General features: G+C 40.8%; 1 protein-coding gene across 4 annotated transcripts in view; it reads left to right on the top strand.

Moving 5' to 3' along the window:
* The first annotated feature begins 13,790 nt into the window (after nt 1-13,790).
* Nucleotides 13,791-19,721, top strand: part of CHDH (choline dehydrogenase) — a 41,018-nt gene continuing 35,087 nt past the window's right edge. For 2 of the 4 annotated variants that reach the window (XM_030570224.1, XM_030570222.1), the window contains exon 1: nt 17,270-17,704. The gene's annotated coding sequence lies outside the window, so the exon portion shown is untranslated. Of the gene's footprint in view, nt 13,858-17,269; nt 17,705-18,097; nt 18,284-19,721 lie in introns of those variants that run through there. The other 2 variants (XM_030570225.1, XM_030570226.1) reach the window with 2 other exon arrangements.

Below are 19,721 nucleotides of genomic sequence, written 5' to 3'. Positions count from 1 at the left end.
TGACATTCTTAAGGTAAAAGAACATGCTGAGAAAAAAATAATCCCAAAAGAAAAAAAAAGTGCCAAACTTGGTTAAATTGCAAGTATAGACAAGGACAAACTGTTCAGCATAATTTCAGAAACATACACGTCTAGGGATGTGGTATACAAATATATAATTCTGATTTATAGACAAATATACTGTGTCATCTTTATCATCTCAGGTCTGTAGATTTTGGTAATCATAGTAGGACTGAGTACCACAGTACACACATTTTAGGAGTAACTATATTGCTGTTAGTGGCCTCAATGTCCTATGTATAGGTGCAATGAAATCATTAGCTACTTGGCTCTTTGGTCTGTTCTTTCTAAATTAGCTAGCAGCAGTAATTTAAAAATAAATATTTAAAATCTTTAGAACATTTTTCAACAATTTGAAAGCCAACAAATTTAACACTGATAAAAGATTTATTTTTAACACAAGATACCATTGTGGCCAGTAACTTAGTAGGATTCAAAAAAGGATTAAATATTCATATGGAAAATATCCACATTTACATTGGATAGAATAAAATAATGTAATGGATAGAAAACATATTGTTTCAGTGCCTACAATAGTTGACAGAGCTTCTGAAGAAACTGAACAGATTATTCTGTCATTGTCCAATACACCTTCCTTCACCTTCGTTTGAATCAAACAGCAATCATTGTCAGAGCCAGGATACTGGCCTAGTTGATTACTCATCTGATTTGGTAAGGCAATTTCTATATCCTATGTTCCTAACTTATAGGAATGTTAAGGTAGGTTAGACATTTGAGGGTAGACTGCTTAACAATATGTTTAAATACATGAAAGAAAAAAAATCAATACAAAGCATGCTTTTTAATAGCTCTGAGTAGTCAACTTTTGAATGGGCCATAATGGTCTCAAGTCAAAAGCATTGTTGCCCCTTGGGGTTGAGCAGTTAACCAATATTCAGGCCTGAGCTGGGCTGATTCTGTTAGCAGGATAAATTGATTACACCAATCAAGTATTTATTTGGCGCAATCCTGTTTTACAAAGAATTTACACAAAGTCCTGTTTCTCTGAACACAGTCATTGGCATACACATAATGTGCCCAGCCATTTAATGGCATCGTCATCAGCCAGATGGAGAGCTAGTAGTCTGCTGTTGAAATAAATAAGTGGACCCTCAACAATGATATGCGACACAGTCTGAAGTTGACCACAGCTGCACTGCGAGTCATTAGAAACCCTTCATTTAAAGATACTGACCGCACAGTTGCCCTGTCCTGTTCAAAACTGATTCAGAGATGAACACAGGTGGCTTGGCAGACCAAAACCTGGTAGACAGAAGGTTGGGTCCGTGATGATAGAATAATTAATGACTGTCGTCACTGACCACTCGTTGCACCAAGTAAATTCCACCATCATCTGTGGTGGCATAAATGACCATAAAGGGCATCTAGAAGACAAACGAGCTGGTTGGTAGTCAAAGAGGTCTGTGTACAATGGTGGGTCGCTATTCTCATGGATCTTAGCCAGCAGTGTGACACAGGTCTTTTCATGGCAAATGTGGGAAAGTTGCTCTGTTGCTAAGTATCGGTAGCCAGTGCAATGGAGTTGCCCATAAAGTCCTGGTAACAATACGCATAGCTTTGTTAAGCTCTACATTGACCTGCCTTGTGTGAGACAAGCGACACCAGACAGGAGCACAGTACTCTGCTGTTGAATAGCAGAGGGCAAGGGCTGATGATCTAAGCATGTGGGTGCTCGCACCCCAGGTTGAATCGGCCAATTTTCTGAGCAGATATTTCTGAGTGCTGACTTTGGCTGCCGTCTTCCTCAAGTGGTTAATGACCTATCCAATGTCACACCGAGGTAAATTGGGTTTGGATCATGCCGCAGGTGTTGGCCACTGAGGAAAATAACAGTAGGAACATCCAACAGGAGGCAGTTTCCTAGCTCTGGATGTCCAGACCTGCATTTCCAACCAACACTCTGCCCAAAAGATGCTCTCTCTCTCTCAGCTTCATGCCAGGACCACTCACACTAGTTCTTTGTCTGCTCACTTTCTGGTTCCTTTCATACATATGTGGAAAGACAGCCACAAACAAATCAATGCTGCAGCCCTTGCATTTGTAATCAGCCTCCAGGAAAACTCCTCAGGGTCATCTTCTACTCAGGCCTTGCCATAAGAACATAAGAACAGCCATACCGGATCAGACCAAAGGTCCATCTAGCCCAGCATCCAGTCTTCTGATAGTGCCCAGTGCCATGTGCCCCAGAGAGAATGAACAAAACAGATAATCATCAAGTGATCCATCCCCTGTCGCCCATTCCCAGCTTCTGGCAAACAGAGGCTAGGGACCTATCCTCCATGATGGACCTATCCTCCATGAACGTATCTAGTTCTTTTTTTAACCCTGTTATAGTCTTGGCCTTCACAACATCTGGCAAGGAGTTCTACAGGTTGACTGTACATTGTGTGAAAAAAATACTTCCTTTTGTTTGTTTCAAACCTGCTGCCTATTAATTTTTTTTTGATGACCCCTAGTTTGTGTGTTATGAGAATGAGTAAATAACACTTCCCTATTTATTTGGGCATAAGCTTTTGTGGGCTAGAACCCACTTCATCAGATGTATGAGGTGAAAAAATACAGGAGCAGGTCTAAATACATGAAAGGATGAGGGTTGCTTTACCAAGTGTGAGATCAGTTTAATGAGATAAATAAATAACAGACCTCAAAGTGGCAATTCTTCAACAAAAAAACAGACTCCAATGTGAAGCTGCAGAACTGGAATTAATTTAAAAACTGGATACCATCAGATTAGCCCAGAATAAAGACTGGAAGTGGTTGGGTCATTACAAAACCTAAACTTAATTTCCCCAATACTAATTTCTCACTACTGTTCCTCACACCTTCTTGTCAAATGCCTGTAATGGGCCACTCTCTTACCACTTCAAAAGTTATTTTTCCTCCCTTGGTATCCTGCTATTAATTGATTTATCTCGCAAGACTGACCTCAGGAAACCCCCATCCTTTCATATATTTATAACTACTCCTATATTTTTCACTTCATACATCTGATAAAGTGGGGGTTCTAGCCCATGAAAGCTTATGCCCAAATAAATTTGTTAGTCTCTAAGGTGCCGTAAGGACTCTTTGGTCTTTTTTGCTGATACAGACTAACACTACCATTGAAACCTGAAACTTCCCTATTTACTTTCTCCATACCAGTCATGATTTTATAGACCTTTATCATATGCTCCTTAGTCATCTCTCTTTCAAGCTGAAAAGTCCCAGTCTTATTAATCACTTGTCATATGGCAGCAGTTCCATACCCCTAATCATTTTTGTTGCCCTTTTCTGAACCTTTTCCAATTCTAATATATCTTTTTTGAGATCAGGCAACCACATATGCATGCAATATTCAAGATGTGGGCATATCATGAATTTATACAGAGGCAATATGATATTTTCTGTCTTATTATATATCCCTTTCTTAATGATTCCCAACATTCTGTTCACGTTTTTGACTGCTGCTGCACATTGAGTGAATGTTTTCAGAGGACTATCCACAATGACTCCAAGATCTCTTTCTTGAGTGGGAACAGCTAATTTAGACCCCAGCATTTTATATGTATAGTTGGGATTATGTTTTCCAATGTGCATTTATCAACATTGAATTTCATCTGTTATTTTGTTGCCCAGTCACCCAGTTTGGTGAGAGCCTTTTGTAACTCTTTGCAGTCTGCTTGGGACTTAGCTATCTTGAGTAGTTTTGTATCATCTGCAAATTTTGCCACATCACTGTTTACCCCTTTTTCCAGATAATTTATTAATATGATGAGTAGACCCCTGAGGGACACCACAATTTACCGCTCTCCATTCTGAAAATTGACCATTTATTCCTACCCTTTGTTTCCTTTTAACCAGTTACCAATCCATGAGAGGACCTTCCTTCTTATCCCACAACAGCTTATTTTGCTTAAGAGCCTTTGGTGAGGGACCCTGTCAAAGGCTTTCTGAAAATCTAAGAACACTATATCCACTGGATCCCCCTTGTCCACATGCTTTTTGACCCCTTCAAAGAATTCTAGTAGACTGGTGAGGCATGATTTCCCTTTACAAAAACCATGTTGATTCTTCCCCAACAAATCATGTTCATCTATTTGTCTGACAATTTTGTTCTTAATTATAGTTTCAACCAGTTTGACGAATACTGAAGTTAGGTTTACCGACCTGTAATTGCTGGGATCACCTCTAGAGCCCTTTTTAAAAATTGATGTCACTTTAGGTATCCTCCAGTCATTTGGTACAGAAGCTGATTTAAATGATTTAAACTACAACTTGCAGTTCTGAAATTTCACATTTGAGTTCCTTCAAAACTCTTGGGTGAATACTATCTATTCCTGGTGACTTATTACTGTTTAGTTTATCAATTTGTTCTAAAACCTCCTCTAATGACACCTCAATCTGCAACAGTTCCTCAGATTTGTCACCTAAAAGGAATGGCTCAGGTTTGGGAATTTCCCTCATCCTCAGCCATGAAGATGGATGCAAATAATTTATTTAGCTTTTCCATAATGGCCTTATCATCATTGAGTGCTCTTTTAGCATCTCGATCGGTCAGTGGCCCCATTGGTTGTTTAGCAGGCTTCCTGCTTCTCAGGTACTTAAAAAAAAATTGCTATTACTCTTTTACACTTCATTCACCAGAGTTTATGCTCCTTTCTATTTTCCTCACTAGGATTTAACTTCCACTTTTTAAAGGAAGTCTTTTTGTCTCTCACTGCTTCTTTTACTTTGTTGTTTAGCTACGATGGCACTTTTTTGGTTCTCTTCCAAGGTTTTTATTTTGTGGTATACATTACCCCACTGCTGGGCAGTGGCTTCCATTGTTTCAGATATCACTTCGGGCCATTTAATAACTTCCTCATTTAGTGTGAATGAAAGGTGGCTACCATGTCCCTCAACTTCAAGGAAGCCTATGATTGCCTATAGCTCAAAGACACACTTGCTAGCAGCCAGCAACATGCTCCAGTAAGAGAGTATAGTGTGACTTACATGATAACTCAGTAGATTTTATGCTCACATTTCTTCCCTTCAGTTGAGGTAAGTAAGTACCCAAGAGAAACTGGACTAGAAGAAATAGACACTTATTTAATACTGGATATTATGTTCAGTGTTAGAATGTTTTATCTGTATGTTTGGCTTATTTACAGTTACCCCTATGTTTGTGAAAGTTTAGCAAGAAGTGTCTCTGCAATGTGACCTCATATTAGCTTGGGAAGGCACTGTGGTCCAATAAGAGTTAGCATTCTGTTCTTCCTCTTTTGCATGGGAAATTTATAAAAGACTGATTTGTGTGAATGTGGGAAGGTGGGGGAAGGGAGAGTGTGACTTAGTATGCTACAGACAAACACTGGAAAATAAGTTTTCTACTAGTAAGTGAGAAAGGCTGTGTGAGTGAAATGGAAACCCTGCCAAGAGGAGAGTTTGTTCCCCCTGGTTTCGGGAAGAACTCCACTACAAAAGCTAAAAGGAGGCAGTCCTGGTTAAGTGTGCTTGTTACATTCTGCAAGCATTTTAAGAGTTGTGGAAGTAGTTCTAAATATGACTGCCTTTTCAATGCAAAACAAGAGAAGCTTTGTTGAGGGATAAACTATATGATAAGATCGCGAGTAAGTATTAGTCCTTTGTAAGAATGCATGCTACTTCTATAAATCCATGAGGGAACCTCACTTGTGGAGAGTCTGCTAGACTTGACTGTGCTATGCAGATTAAATAAATTATTGTTAAAGGTGACCTGTAAAGGGGAAAAAAAGCTTGAAATTTTATTTGCTCCTTTACAATATAATATAAAAGTTTTTGTAAAGTTTCTTTTCCTGCTTGCTTTTTATGTTAGCAATATCAGAAAGATCAAGTCTTATCTAACTTTTTCCCCTCAGTTGACTCATTAGGTAACTAAAAAATCTGCTGACCTCAACTGAAGGGACAAAGGTGTTAGACTCTTTCTCAGAACTTTTCTTCTAAGTCTTTTTCATGAGTTTAAGTTAAATATTAATGAAAAACAACAAAAAAAACAATAGTCCGTCTGACATTTCCTTCCCTAACAATTGTTCAAATTGCCTCCAGGAAAAACAGGGCACACAAAGTGAAAAAATTCTAATGTAAAAAGACAAACAAAAAAATAGCTTTAAAAAACCTTTGGGAAAAGACCTGGCATTTGTATTTTATTTTTATTTATTTTACCTGTATAATACCTCTGTAAAGTCTTTTCTGTTGTACTTGATATTTTTAATAAAAAAAAATGAACCAAACTCACACTTTGTAGTAAATTTTTAGAATATGCCTTACAGACCTTACTGCGTACCATACATACTGTATGTGTGGAATTTCATAACTGCTCAACAGATCATAACTGATTATCAAACATCAGTCTATTGTGACATTACAGTCCATCATGCTTTTGCTCCATAATCATGGCAATCTACTTATCCTTTTGTTGCCAGAATATAATGTCAGTGATTATGAGATAAGTTAAGTATCAGAGGGGTAGCCATGTTAGTCTGGATCTGTAAAAAAGCAACAAAGAGTCTTACGGCACCTTACAGACTAACAGATGTATTGGAGCATAAGCTTTCGTGGGTGAATACCCACTTTGTCAGACGTCTGATGCAGTGGGAATTCACCCATGAAAGCTTATGCTCCAATACATCTGTTATGCTATAAGGTGCCTGTCATAAACAGATAAGTAAGAGTTAATAGAACAGAAGTACTTCATATCTCTTTTGCCTGTAAAGGGTTAACAAGATCAATGAGCCTGGCTGTCACCTGACCAGAGGACCAATCAGGGGACAGGATACTTTCAAATCTTGAGGGAGGGAAGTTTTTCTGTGTGCTGTTAGTATTTGGTGGTTGTTCACTCTGGGGGCTCAGAGGGACTAGACGTGCAACCAGGTTTCTCTCCAATCTCTCCGATACAGGCTTTTATAAGTTCAGAATAGTAAGTATTAGGTAGATAAGGCGAGTTAGGCTTATGTTTGTTTTCTTTATTTGCAAATGTGTATTTGGCTGGGAGGAGTTCAAATGTGTATTTGGCTGGAAGGAGTTCAAATGTGTATTTTGCTAAAAGGATTTTAATTTGTACTTGTATACTTAGGCTGGGAGGGTATTCCCAGCGTCTATAGCTGAAAGACCCTGTAACATATTCCATCTTAAATTTACAAAGATAATTTTTACTGTTTTTTCTTTCTTTAATTAAAAGCTTTTCTTGTTTAAGAACCTGATGTTTTTTTATTCTGGTGAGACCCCAGGGGACTGGGTCTGGATTCACCAGGGAATTGGTGGGGAGAAAGGGGGGAAGGGGGAGAGAAAGGTTAATTTTCTCTCTGTGTTAGGATTACTTTCTCTCTCTCGGGGAGAGTCTGGAAGGGGGAGTGAGAAGGAGGGGGGAAGGTGGATTTTCCTCTCTGTTTTAAGATTCAAGGAGTTTGAATCACAGTGATCTTCCAAGGTAACCTAGGGAGAGGAAGCCTGGGAGAGGCAACGGTGAGGGAAAGGGTTTACTTTCCTTGTGTTAAGATCCAGAGGGTCTGGGTCTTGGGGGTCCCTGGGCAAGGTTTTGGGGGGACCAGAGTGTACCAGGCACTGGAATTCCTGGTTGGTGGCAGCGCTACAAGTACTGAGATGGTAACTGAGCTTAGAGGAATTCATGCTGGTACCTCATCTTTTGGACGCTAAGGTTCAGAGTGGGGAATTATACCATGACAGTGCCACAGGACTCTTTGTTGCTTTTTGAGATAAGTGAATTATCATAGGTTAATTACCAACTCATGATGTCCTGCAGAATCAGGACAATGGTGTCTGTTCTGCAGGGGCTACACCAGAGGTGGGCAAACTATGGCCCGCAGACCGTCCTGCCTGGCCCTTGAACTCCTGGCCGGGAAGGCTAGCCCCTGGTCCCTCCCCCACAGCCATGCCGCCGTGTGGGCAGTGCTCTGGGTGGTGGGATTGCACACTCCTGCCGAGCAGTGTGACAGCATGTCTGGCTTTGACCAGGTGGCATGACCGCCAGACATGCTGCTCTAAGCGCCAGGGTAAGGGAGGGGCAGGGCCGGGGGCTTAGATAAGGGGCAGGGAGTCCCAGGGGGCAGTCAGGGGACAGGGAGCAGAGGTTCTGGGGGGGCGGTTGGGGGATGGAGGGGTTGGATAAGCATTGGAGTCCCAGAGGGCCTGTCAGGGGGCGGGGGTGTGGATAGGGGTCAGAGCAGTCAGGGGACTGGGAGCAAGAGGGGTTGGATAGGGGGTGGGGTCCTGGGGGCAGTTACAGGACAAGGAGCGGGGGGGGTTGGATGGGTCAGGGATTCTGAGGGGGGCAGTCAGAGGGTGGTAAGTGGGAGGGGGCAGGGGCCAGGCTGTTTGAGGAGGCACAGCCTTCCCTATTCGGCCATCCCAATGCAAGTTTTGCAATCCCAATGTGGCCCTCGGGCCAAAAAAGTTTGCCCACCCCTGGGCTTCACATAAACAACTCTCAGTAACATCAATAGCTATTATTCATTTGTTGTAACGGAAAATTAGAACCAAGTATACTCTAAGAGGCAGAACCTCAGGTGGTATAAATTGACATAGCTATACTGAAGTCAATGGAGTCACAAGTTCTGGCCCTGAACTTTTACAAAATGTTAATGGAAAACATTAATGCACATACACAGCAGGAGTCTGTATTTCTAAAGGAAATACTTTAATTTTTTTTCAAAACCATAAAAGCAGTTCATCAACAAAAAGAAACTGATCACCTATAACATTCCATAAAATATATAACTGAACAGAAAGCATATTCATCTTGGGCTATATTAAACAAGGAATGTTCCATCCATTTCTCATTAGTTTCAACAGAACAGAAACATCTGACTGAATCATCATTGGCTCATTCCCTGCTCTTACTATAAATGGTCAGCTTTACATTCTCACCATCACCAGTCATAGCTGTTATTTTCAGTTACTGTAGACCTGAAGACTATCAAGCTCACAGTGATCAGGAATTCATTTCTTTTACAATACGCTTGACATTTTTAGAGCACATTTTTTATTTTTCTGGCATTGCTTAAAACTGAGCCTTCCTTCATCTTCATTAGTGGCCAAAGTAAGGAATTAGTTTCTATAATACATTCAGGTCCTGATCTTCTTTTCACATGGCAGTAAAATCAGGGTAACTCCACTGAAGTCAACTCAGTTATACCATTATAAAACCCACATACGAGAAAAACCAGCCCCTCCATCTCCACTGCTGAGAAATAAATAGTGTTCATATTTTTTATGTGACAGCAGATCACCCCCAACCACCATGATACAAAATCTGCTAACATTTATGACTACTAGGTCATGTGGGTTGTGGGAATGGAGAGGAAAGACAAATTACAGAGTTCCACTTCCTCAAACTCCATGTTCAAGTGGATTTTGCCACTGGAGCTAATACTGTGGTAGCTCCAGGAACTCTATCTTCTGGTGTATCATTATGATAAAGAACAACCAATACTTCAGACATATAACCATCTGAGCTAAAAACCAATACTTTGCCAGGGAAGTAATAGAAGCACTCATTCAACCCACCTGCTAAGAAATATAGACAGCCAAACTATTATACTGCCACCTCCTCAGCACTCATGCCTTCCCTCCTCCCTCATTCCACTCTTTCCCAGAGCTGTGTCTAAAGATAGCAGAGCAGCAGTTGTACTATTTCAGATGTCACCATTCTGCTGTTTGCTTTAATATACACTTTGAAATGAACAGAGATTGGCAGGCACGCCTGTTTTTACATGCAGATGTTCTCACAAGTATTTAAGAAAAACTTTAAGGCCCAATATCTGCTCTCAGTTATTCACAGAAATCTATAAGGTTGCACATGGATATTGGAAAGCAGAATTTAGCTTTAACTTATACATTTAATATACTAAAATATAATTGTAAGATCTTATTTAACAGTGTGTTTCTAAATGTCTATATTCTTATAATATTTTACACTTAGGTGCACCTTTCATTATAAAGGAACCTAAAATCCTTCATCAGTTATGTAAGTTACATATAACAACAGAGGAATGTAGCCACCTTGGCATGTGACAAACAACAACATCTAGCATGTGACAAACAACAACATCTAGTACACTACACAACAGTAAGTGATGTCCATTTTTACCAGGGACACTGGGGCAAACCAGCATTTTTTATGGAAAATGCCATGGTGTTTTTACTTTATTTATCTTGGTATTTATATGCCCATCACAGTGGTATCTGAAAAAAGAACAGGAGTACATGTGGCATCTTGGAGACTAACAAATTTATCTGAGCATAAGTCCACGGAAGCCTATGCTCAAATAAATTTGTTAGTCTCAAAGGTGCCACAGTACTCCTGTTCTTTTTGCGGATACAGACTAACAAGGCTGCTACTCTGAAACCAGTGGTATCTGGGCCCCTCACAAAGATTAATGGATTTATTCTCATAGTAACCCTATAGGGGATTTTTTATTATCCCCAATGTACAGACCCAGTGTGACCGGGGTCCCAGTGGGGAGCCAGCTGTTGTCACTCAATTAGGGTGAACTGTAAAGAATGGGGCAGACAATCCCCATAAAGCTGGTGGATAGATTTGCCAAGCCAGCATAAAACAGCTTCTTTATTGCCTTCTGGGTTACTCAGAAGTCCAAACAACACAGTTCCCTTAAAGTGATCCAGTCTCAACTCTCCATCCAGGTACCCACATCAAACACGATGAAAATTTCTGTAAATCTTTATTTCAAACACATACAGGAACAGGTTCTACCAATCCCAAAGGCTCAGACACATTACCTCCCAGGCTAATGAATGTTTCAGCTCTTACCCAAATACACACTACAGACAATTCTTATTAACTAAACTAAAATTTATTAAAAAACAAAAGAGAAAGAGAGAGAATGGTTAAAAGATCATTATACATACAGTTCAATTAATGGAGGTTCAGATTCATAGCAGAGATGGTGATCTCTGTAGTTGCAAAGAGTTCCTTTAGAATTCAGGTCATAGGAAGTTTGACTCTGTGACTCTGACAAGATGGGAGTTCCTCTGGGAACAAAAGGTAATTAGGATAACTTTGAATGAGGTCCATCACCAGTACTTATCACTCCCGCTTCCCGCCACCTTTTTCCTAGAAAGCTGAAAACTGAAACTTCCTGCTCACAGGAATTCGCTTGGTGTGTTCATCATGCAGCCCCTTTGTGCTATGAACATCTACACAGATGCTCTCCTGCATGCTTGCTTGTGAATCTACCACCACCAGCAACTTAGAGACTGGACTTTCTATGTTTTAAAGAGATACCAAACAAACTCAAAGTGTCTAAGGGTGAGAGTTTGCCTGTTCTCCCCTGGATCCTCATGAGTTCAGTCAGAAAGCTGTTCTGCTCTGAAAAACCACTAACCCAATCTTTCTTCAGTACCTGAGTCACAGACCGCTTACTCAAAGAATCAATATGGAGATATTCCTGTCCCAACAACACTGTCTTCCCAACAAGCTGGTCAAGCACACCCTCTTGGTCACAGGCTGTTCAATTTCCCTGACAATTTTTATTCTATCTAAAACCATCTCAAAGTTATTCACACTGGCTCTTTCCAAAGCAAAGTCAGTGGATCTATACACCTCTGAAAGACTCTGGTAGTTAAGAACTGGAACAAGTCCCCCAAACAAACTATTGCTTTCTCTATACAGTGATTCACCCTGAGTTAACTTCCACACCCATCAATTGCAGCAAACCGCTTGCAAAAGCTACCCTGAAGATATTTCTCTTCAAGAATCTTTAGAATTCAGTTCATAGGTCATAGTCCAATGTCCAAATCTCATATTCAGGGCGTACCAGCATAACTGGGACCTCAGTCCTGTGACTCAAACTTCCCCTGATGAAGTCTAAGCAGATCTGAGATGACAGAATCAGGACCCAAGGATCTTTTATACTATTTCATGTCCTCTTTGACAAGTTAGGATTTCTTTCATGAACAAAAGGTAATTAGGATGACTCTGAAGGAGGTTCATCACGGGTACTTAGCTATACGAATTAACATAAGGCTATTTGCTTGTTCCTCCACCATTTAGAGTACATTTCAAAGAGAGATGAATTCTGAGATATCCCATGTTTACAATTCATTTAAAGGATAGGATCATCTTTTGACCTCTGAATTATCAGAATATAGCATAGACAGGGACTGTTGATTACACTGTTGACTTTAGTCATACATATGTAAATACACAAAAACACAAACATTATTTCCCTACATGTCTTTTGAGGGTTATTTATTTTACAGGATGTTTAACCCTTTCTAGCCATGCGTCACACCCAGACAGACTTAATGACTTGTCCGTGGTCACACAGCTCAGACATAATGGAGAATCAGGTTGAAGGTCTGATTTTTTCACTACATAGTATTTCCAGACCAAGTGGGTACAAAAGACTAGTAGTATTTAACCCCTACATTTCATAGGTGTAAATGACTGTACAAAGTGCAAGGATGTGGAGAATTAAGCCCCATGGGGAATGGGGCCAACAGAAAAGTGCTAGCACAACACATACCCAAACACCAGCTCTGTGTCGGGGTGCTTATTTTATATGTAAACATCATACAGTTCCAAAAAACATTTAAGTTAGCATTTTAGCCAAAAGTACAGAAACTCAGCAACAAAAAGTGTCTGTCTGTAGTTTAGGACTTGATTGATCACATATAATAGCTGCTCATGACAGTTGATGAGTTGCTAAATGTAAACTAAAAAAGTTAATTTTTGTTTAGTGATAAAAGATGAATGGAGTTATTGACAGAACAAGTTATTTTCTTGCAGAAGCAGTTTACTACCATTAGTGAGCATTATTCACTCAAGTGGTCCCATAAGGGATTACTTCTCTGAGAAACTGCCCACCAATGGGAGAAAGAGTTCACAATCTGGCTACAAACTAGTTACAGCAAATATCCAGTGATTACCCAGTGTTCTCATCATGCTTATCTAACAATAAAAATCTCAGCAAAAAATACATTTATATGGTAACACTCCATCATGGAACCAGAAATTGACAGGCAACAATACAGGGAAGGATATGTGACAATAACTTGAAACAAACAGACAAATCCAAACTGCTCCAAGAGCAAACATTGCAGACATTATAACAAATACTATTTCATCACAAACCCTGTGAGGATAAACAAATACATTATCTCAGAACAGAGGTATGAACTAATCATTGTAATTCTTTTTAAACTGTCATTAATGTTCTGAAGCAAAAGACAGGGTGAGATTTATTATCCAAATATAGAGTACACAAGGGAGAAGAATTAGCTCCCCTCGAGACAGACATCTCTCCAATAATCTCCATCTCACTCCCAAAACCGTATGCTTTTGCCACTACCAAGAAAGGCCATCATATCTGAATGCATAATGAATGTAATAGCTCTGAGACATACTTCAAGCATTCAAGAAAAAAAGTCTCTCTTTCAGCAATAAGACTGATATGTTTCTATATTTATGGTAATAAGCATGAACTATTATACACAAATATGACTTTATATTGCAGAATAAATTAAGCTACTCAGGAAGCTGTAAATCAATTAAGTCTTAGTCATTTTTTTTAATATTTACTCCTATAAAAATGATGGGTTTATGACTCTTCTTTTTTAAAATACAGCACCAAAGATAATGACACTTCAGAGATAAACTGTGGAATACCAACTTTAGTATTGTCACTGAAATGATCTTTTCAGATGTCTATACTGGAAACATATCTCAGAGTATTGTTTTATTTCAAGAACAAAAGAGCACATAATGCAGCGGTGTACTCAATGCCTATCCTGCAATGAGAGGTACTGATTTAAATATTATATACTGTAGCCAATTTAGAATAGACATTAAAGCTAATGGGAAAACAAATTAGATACAGCTATAACATTTTAATTGTCAAATGTAATATAGTCTTATGTCTGTACAAACAGGTTCTGTCCTTTGAAGTTTGTGATATCTAGATTTGAGATGTAAATCCTAGCTGCTTTCTGCAAATATGTATTGGCCTAGTAACCATAAACTCTACTATGCAGGACATGTAAAACATTTAAACAAACAATAAACACACAGTATGTGAGGTGTACCCCACAGTGAACAGCAAAATAATGGTAGAATTACAGAATGAGCCTATTCTCCTCCTTACCCCCTGCAGTGAACTCAATGGGAAATTTCCAAGCACATTTTCCTAATGTCCTTTCCAGACCATTTTGAATGTTCCATTCAGTGAAGCTTCCAACATTTCCCATCCCACCTTAGTTGATATTACTGTCAACTATTTTTTCTGAAGCTTTCTTTAATTAATTTCATCCATCACTCACAGAGTGAAAACTGCTGAAAACTTTCCATTAAAAGAAAATAGCAGCCATCCACCATTTTAATCATTATTTCCCTGCAAATTTCCAACATCCCTACTTTTGAGTAAAAACAGGCTAGGATGCCTTAAAGAAGGTCTACACCACGGGTCTACCTGGTTTTATTTAGCCGAACAGAAAAACTGAAACTGAATAAACAACGAGGAGTCCTTGTGGCACCTTAGAGACTAACAAATTTATTTGGGCATAAGCTTTCGTGGGATATAACCCACTTCATTTATATCCCACGAAAGCTTATGCCCAAATAAATTTGTTAGTCTCTAACGTGGCAGGACTCTTCTGTTTGTACTGATACAGACTGACATGGCTACCCCTCTAAAACCTGAAACTGAATAGAAAACACCAGTGTACAGAAGCCTTAGAGCTTTGAATATTGCTAACAGTAATAAAGGTGAGTGGTTTACTTAAATGATTTATCTGTATTACAGCAAAGGCCCCATTATGCTATATGCTGTATTGTACTATGCCTTTGTTGGGGAGAAGATGGATGATCCAGAGATTAGAGCACTAACCTAGGACTTACTCATAGACTCTAGGACTGGAAGGGACCTCGAGAGGTCATCGAGTCCAGTCCCCTGCCCTCATGGCAGGACCAAATACTGTCTAGACCATCCCTAATAGACATTTATCTAACCTACTCTTAAATATCTCCAGAGATGGAGATTCCACAACTTCCCTAGGCAATCTATTCCAGTGTTTAACTACCCTGACAGTTAGGAACTTTTTCCTAATGTCCAACCTAAATCTCCCTTGCTGCAGTTTAAGCCCATTGCTTCTTGTTCTATCATTGGAGGCTAAGGTGAACAAGTTTTCTCCCTCCTCCTGATGACACCCTTTTAGATACCTGAAAACTGCTATCATGTCCCCTCTCAGTCTTCTCTTTTCCAAACTAAACAAACCCAATTCCTTCAGCCTTCCTTCATAGGTCATGTTCTCAAGACCTTTACTCATTCTTGTTGCTCTTCTCTGGACCCTCTCCAATTTCTCCACATCTTTCTTGAAATGCGGTGCCCAGAACTGGACACAATACTCCAGTTGAGGCCTAACCAGCGCAGAGGAAAGCGGAAGAATGACTTCTCGTGTCTTGTTTACAACACACCTGTTAATGCATCCCAGCATCACGTTTTCTTTTTTTGCAACAGTATCACACTGTTGACTCATATTAAGCTTGTGGTCTACTATGACCCCTAGATCTCTTTCTGCCATACTCCTTCCTAGATAGTCTCTTCCCATTCTGTATGTGTGAAACTGATTGTTTCTTCCTAAGTGGAGCACTTTGCATTTATCTTTATCGAACTTCATCCTGTTTACCTCAGACCATTTCTCCAGTTTGTCCAGATCATTTTGAATTTTGACCCTGTCCTCCAAAGCAGTTGCAATCCCTCCCAGTTTGGTATCGTCCGCAAACTTAATAAGCATACTTTCTATGCCAACATCTAAATCGTTGATGAAGATATTGAACAGAACTGGTCCCAAAACAGACCCCTGCGGAACCCCACTTGTTATACCTTTCCAGCAGGATTGGGAGCCATTAATAACTACTCTCTGATTACTGTTATCCAGCCAGTTATGCACCCACGTTATAGTAGCCCCATCTAAATTGTACTTTCCTAGTTTATCTATAAGAATATCATGCGAGACCGTATCAAATGCCTTACTAAAGTCTAGGTATATCACATCCACCACTTCTCCCTTATCCACAAGGCTCGTTATCCTATCAAAGAATGTTATCAGATTAGTTTGACACGATTTGTTCTTTACAAATCCATGCTGGCTATTCCCTATCACCTTACCACCTTCCAAGTGTTTGCAGATGATTTCTTTAATTACCTGCTCCATTATCTTCCCTGGCACAGAAGTTAAACTAACTAGTCCGTAGTTTCCTGGGTTGTTTTTATTTCCCTTTTTATAGATGGGCACTATATTTGCCCCCTTCCAGTCTTCTGGAATCTCCCCCATCTCCCATGATTTCCCAAAGATAATAGCTAGAGGCGCAGATACCTCCTCCATTAACTCCTTGAGTATTCTAGGAGCATCAAATCCCTTGTGAGCATCAAATCCCTGCTCTGCCACACACTACCTGGATGACCATGGGCAGGTCACTTTAGGGCAGTGGTTCTGAACCTTTCTAGACTACTGTACCCTTTCAGGAGTCTGATTTGTCCTGTATATCCCAAGTTTCACCTCATTTAACTTGCTACTTGCTTACAAAATCAGATATAAAATACAAAAGTGTCACAGCACACTATTAATGAAAAAATTAATTTCTTATTTTTACCATATAATTATAAAATAAATAAATTTGAATAGAAATACTTAGTGTATAAACAAGTCATTGTATGAAAATTTAGATTTACTGACTTTGCTAGTGTTTTTTTTTATGTAGCCTGTTGTAAAAGTAGGCAAATATCTAGATGAGCTGATATACGGTGCTAGAAGCCTGTGTACCCCCAAACCACTGATTTAGGGAACAAAGGCACAGAGAGGCTATCTGTAAAAAGGGGATAATGGCACTTCCCTATCTCACAGGGAAGTTGTGAGGCTAAACACATTAAAGATTTGAGGAACTTAGCCACTACAGTGATCCTTGTGTGAGTCCCATAGAGGGCTGTGTATAAAGTTTTGCTCACCTTAAACTTTACGATTCAGCATTGCTATGCCGTTTTGCAGCCAGAAAAGTGAAACAGCAGCAGGCTGGCAAGGACAAAAGACAAATCTGGGCTTAAACTGCGGGACACGCTTCAGTGTGTAAACAGGGAGATGTGAGGGGCAGTAATCAGAAAAGCGGCGGCTTTCACCTGCTGTAAAGTTACAAAGAAGCAAAGCTGGGCACTCACAAGATTGTTTGGTTTTCCGGGCAAGTCAATAGCCTTGTTCCAGTGAAATGTTTGAACGGTTCCCCACGCCCGGTGCAGGTGCAGGTGCAGGTGCAGGTGCAGCCCGGCCCCGGCCGCCCAGACAGCGACAGGTCAGGAAGTCACAGCTCAGGACAGAGGCAGTCACCGGGCTCAGCTGTAACTGGAGCCCGAACTGCTCTGCAGCGCCTGTAAGCAGCTCCAGCCCCAACACAGGCCCCCGGGAGCAGGGCCAGCCCGGGCCCAGCCTATAACTAGGACAGGGACGGGGGAAGGGAGGGGGCAGGAGTCCGCCCCGCTTGTCTCCGGCTGCTCTTTGGATGGTCCAAGGGCCAGTCAGCAGCGTCCCGCTGCCCAAAGCTCCGGAGTGGAGTCGAGCGGGGCCGTGGCCGGTGGCGCTGAGGAGCCGGGCTCGCTGCCCCGTGAGTGCGGCTGGGGCCTGAGGAGGGAGACTCACGTGCCGCAGGGGGAGACTGGGCCAGGGAAGGCGGCGGCTGGGGAGGGGGAGCCCCGGCACGCGCTCGCCTCACCCCCCACTGGTGCCGAGCCTCAGCCGTGAGCCAGGCTCGCGCAAGGTGCTGGGGAGGCTCCGGGGGGAGGAAACTTCCCTCAGCTTCATTCCCTACCCGCCCTGTTTGCGGGGAGCCCGGAGCCAGCGGGCGGCCCCAGCAGAGGCGCTTCATTGGGTTCAACCTGCCTCGTGGCCATGCCCTGCTTGTTCCTTCACTGGCCTACATGAGGGGTTTCCCCCTCCTGCTGCTGCAGCCCTTCTGCGAAGTAATGGCTCTGCTGCAGCTTCATGAAACTTAGGCGTGTCTATGTGATAGTTACTCCTCATTTTACAGGACCCTTGTTTGTGCTGGCTGAAGGTAAAGGCTCCCCAGAAGCAAATGGAACTAGGCCGATCTTCACCAGCTTGTTGGGAGTCTGGCCCCCAAGTTTACTTTATATTAAAAGGTTTCTCTATTGCATGTGTCACTTGCTTATGGACCCTCATCTGGGTAGGTCTGAACACAGGCTTTTAAATACTGCAGAAACACTTTAAATGGAAGGATCCTGGCATATGTCCTTAAACAAATTAACTTCCTTTACTAGCAAAGTTGCAGAGAAAATTATCTAAAATGTTTCCATAGACGTTCACTTAGCTGTGTTTAATGTCTCACCCTTAGGTTGGAATGGGAAAAGAAAGGCAAGTCATAACCACTAGATAATACTATTAATGGAAGCATTGCAAGAGTGAAGATAAATATTTAGGAAGATACTTTAGAGATGAATCACAGTAAAACAGTATCCATGTTCTAACAAATCCTTTACATAATAACCACTGAGAACCTTCTTCTGACCCTAGCAAAATATTAAAGGAATTTCTATTCAACAATAATAAAGATCTCAGTATGCCTCTCCTATATAGTCCAATACAGGTATAAGGAGATTTGGGTCATCCCCCCAAACATGCACAAACAGAACTAGGAATTTGGATGGCATTCTATTTGAGGGATTAACAGGTTAAAAGCAATGAACTGGATTTAGATTAAGAATCATGGGACTTTCCTCATGTTCACACTGGCCCTCAGATTTATTTAAATTCCTTGGCCTCAGTCTGTAAGCTGCTATCTCACTTCTAACTTGACCTTTCTGGTGTCATAGTTCATTTTCTCTCACCAGGGTTTTCCAACAGTGATTATCCCTTGTTTAAGAAAACAGGTCTAGTTTCAATACAGGAAGCAAAACAAACAAACAAAAATATGAAATGTAAGGTGAATTTAAACTGTTAAACTAACAGTGAAACCTGTACTACAGATCATTCTTTGTATTCAGCCAGTTTCCTTAAGGGTCTCTGCCCAAAAGCATCCCCTGAGAAAAGGAGTACAACTCTGCTCCACCTCTTAGTAACAAATATGTATTGGTTCCTTGAGCAGTTATTTAAAACAGGTTTAATCCTACTACAACCCTCCCCCCACTGCTATTGGGACATATAGCTTATATTAGAGTTTTGTATAACAGTGAAATTTCATTGTATAGAAATGATTTGACCTCTTACTCTTCCAAGAGCAGGTTATACAAGAATAGTGTGTTATCAGCTGCAGCTAGTTTTTCAGGAGATATTTGTTTAGCGCTTTCAGTTGGACACTATGTTCTCTGAAACCAGACTCTCCACAGGTTTTGAGGTGTCGAATTGGATTCTCCCTGATTAGGATTAGACCTCAGACTCCACCTGTTGTACTGTTGCTGAGGAAGCATCAATGACCATCTACAACTAAATGGTTCTGGAAGATTGCATCTGGTTCTAGCTTCCCAGGAAGTAGCATTCTCTGTTTTGAAACAGAGGTTTAATTCTTCCCTGGCTTCTCTTTGGTCACCCATTACTAGAGACTACCCTAATTACACATATAAACTGGTGATGGAGATGAGATTCACCAGCCAGGATAGTCAAAATAA

This window comes from Gopherus evgoodei, chromosome 7, assembly GCF_007399415.2.
Source record: "Gopherus evgoodei ecotype Sinaloan lineage chromosome 7, rGopEvg1_v1.p, whole genome shotgun sequence".
NCBI lineage: Eukaryota > Metazoa > Chordata > Testudines > Testudinidae > Gopherus > Gopherus evgoodei.
This window is presented reverse-complemented; position numbering and strand designations above follow the sequence as displayed.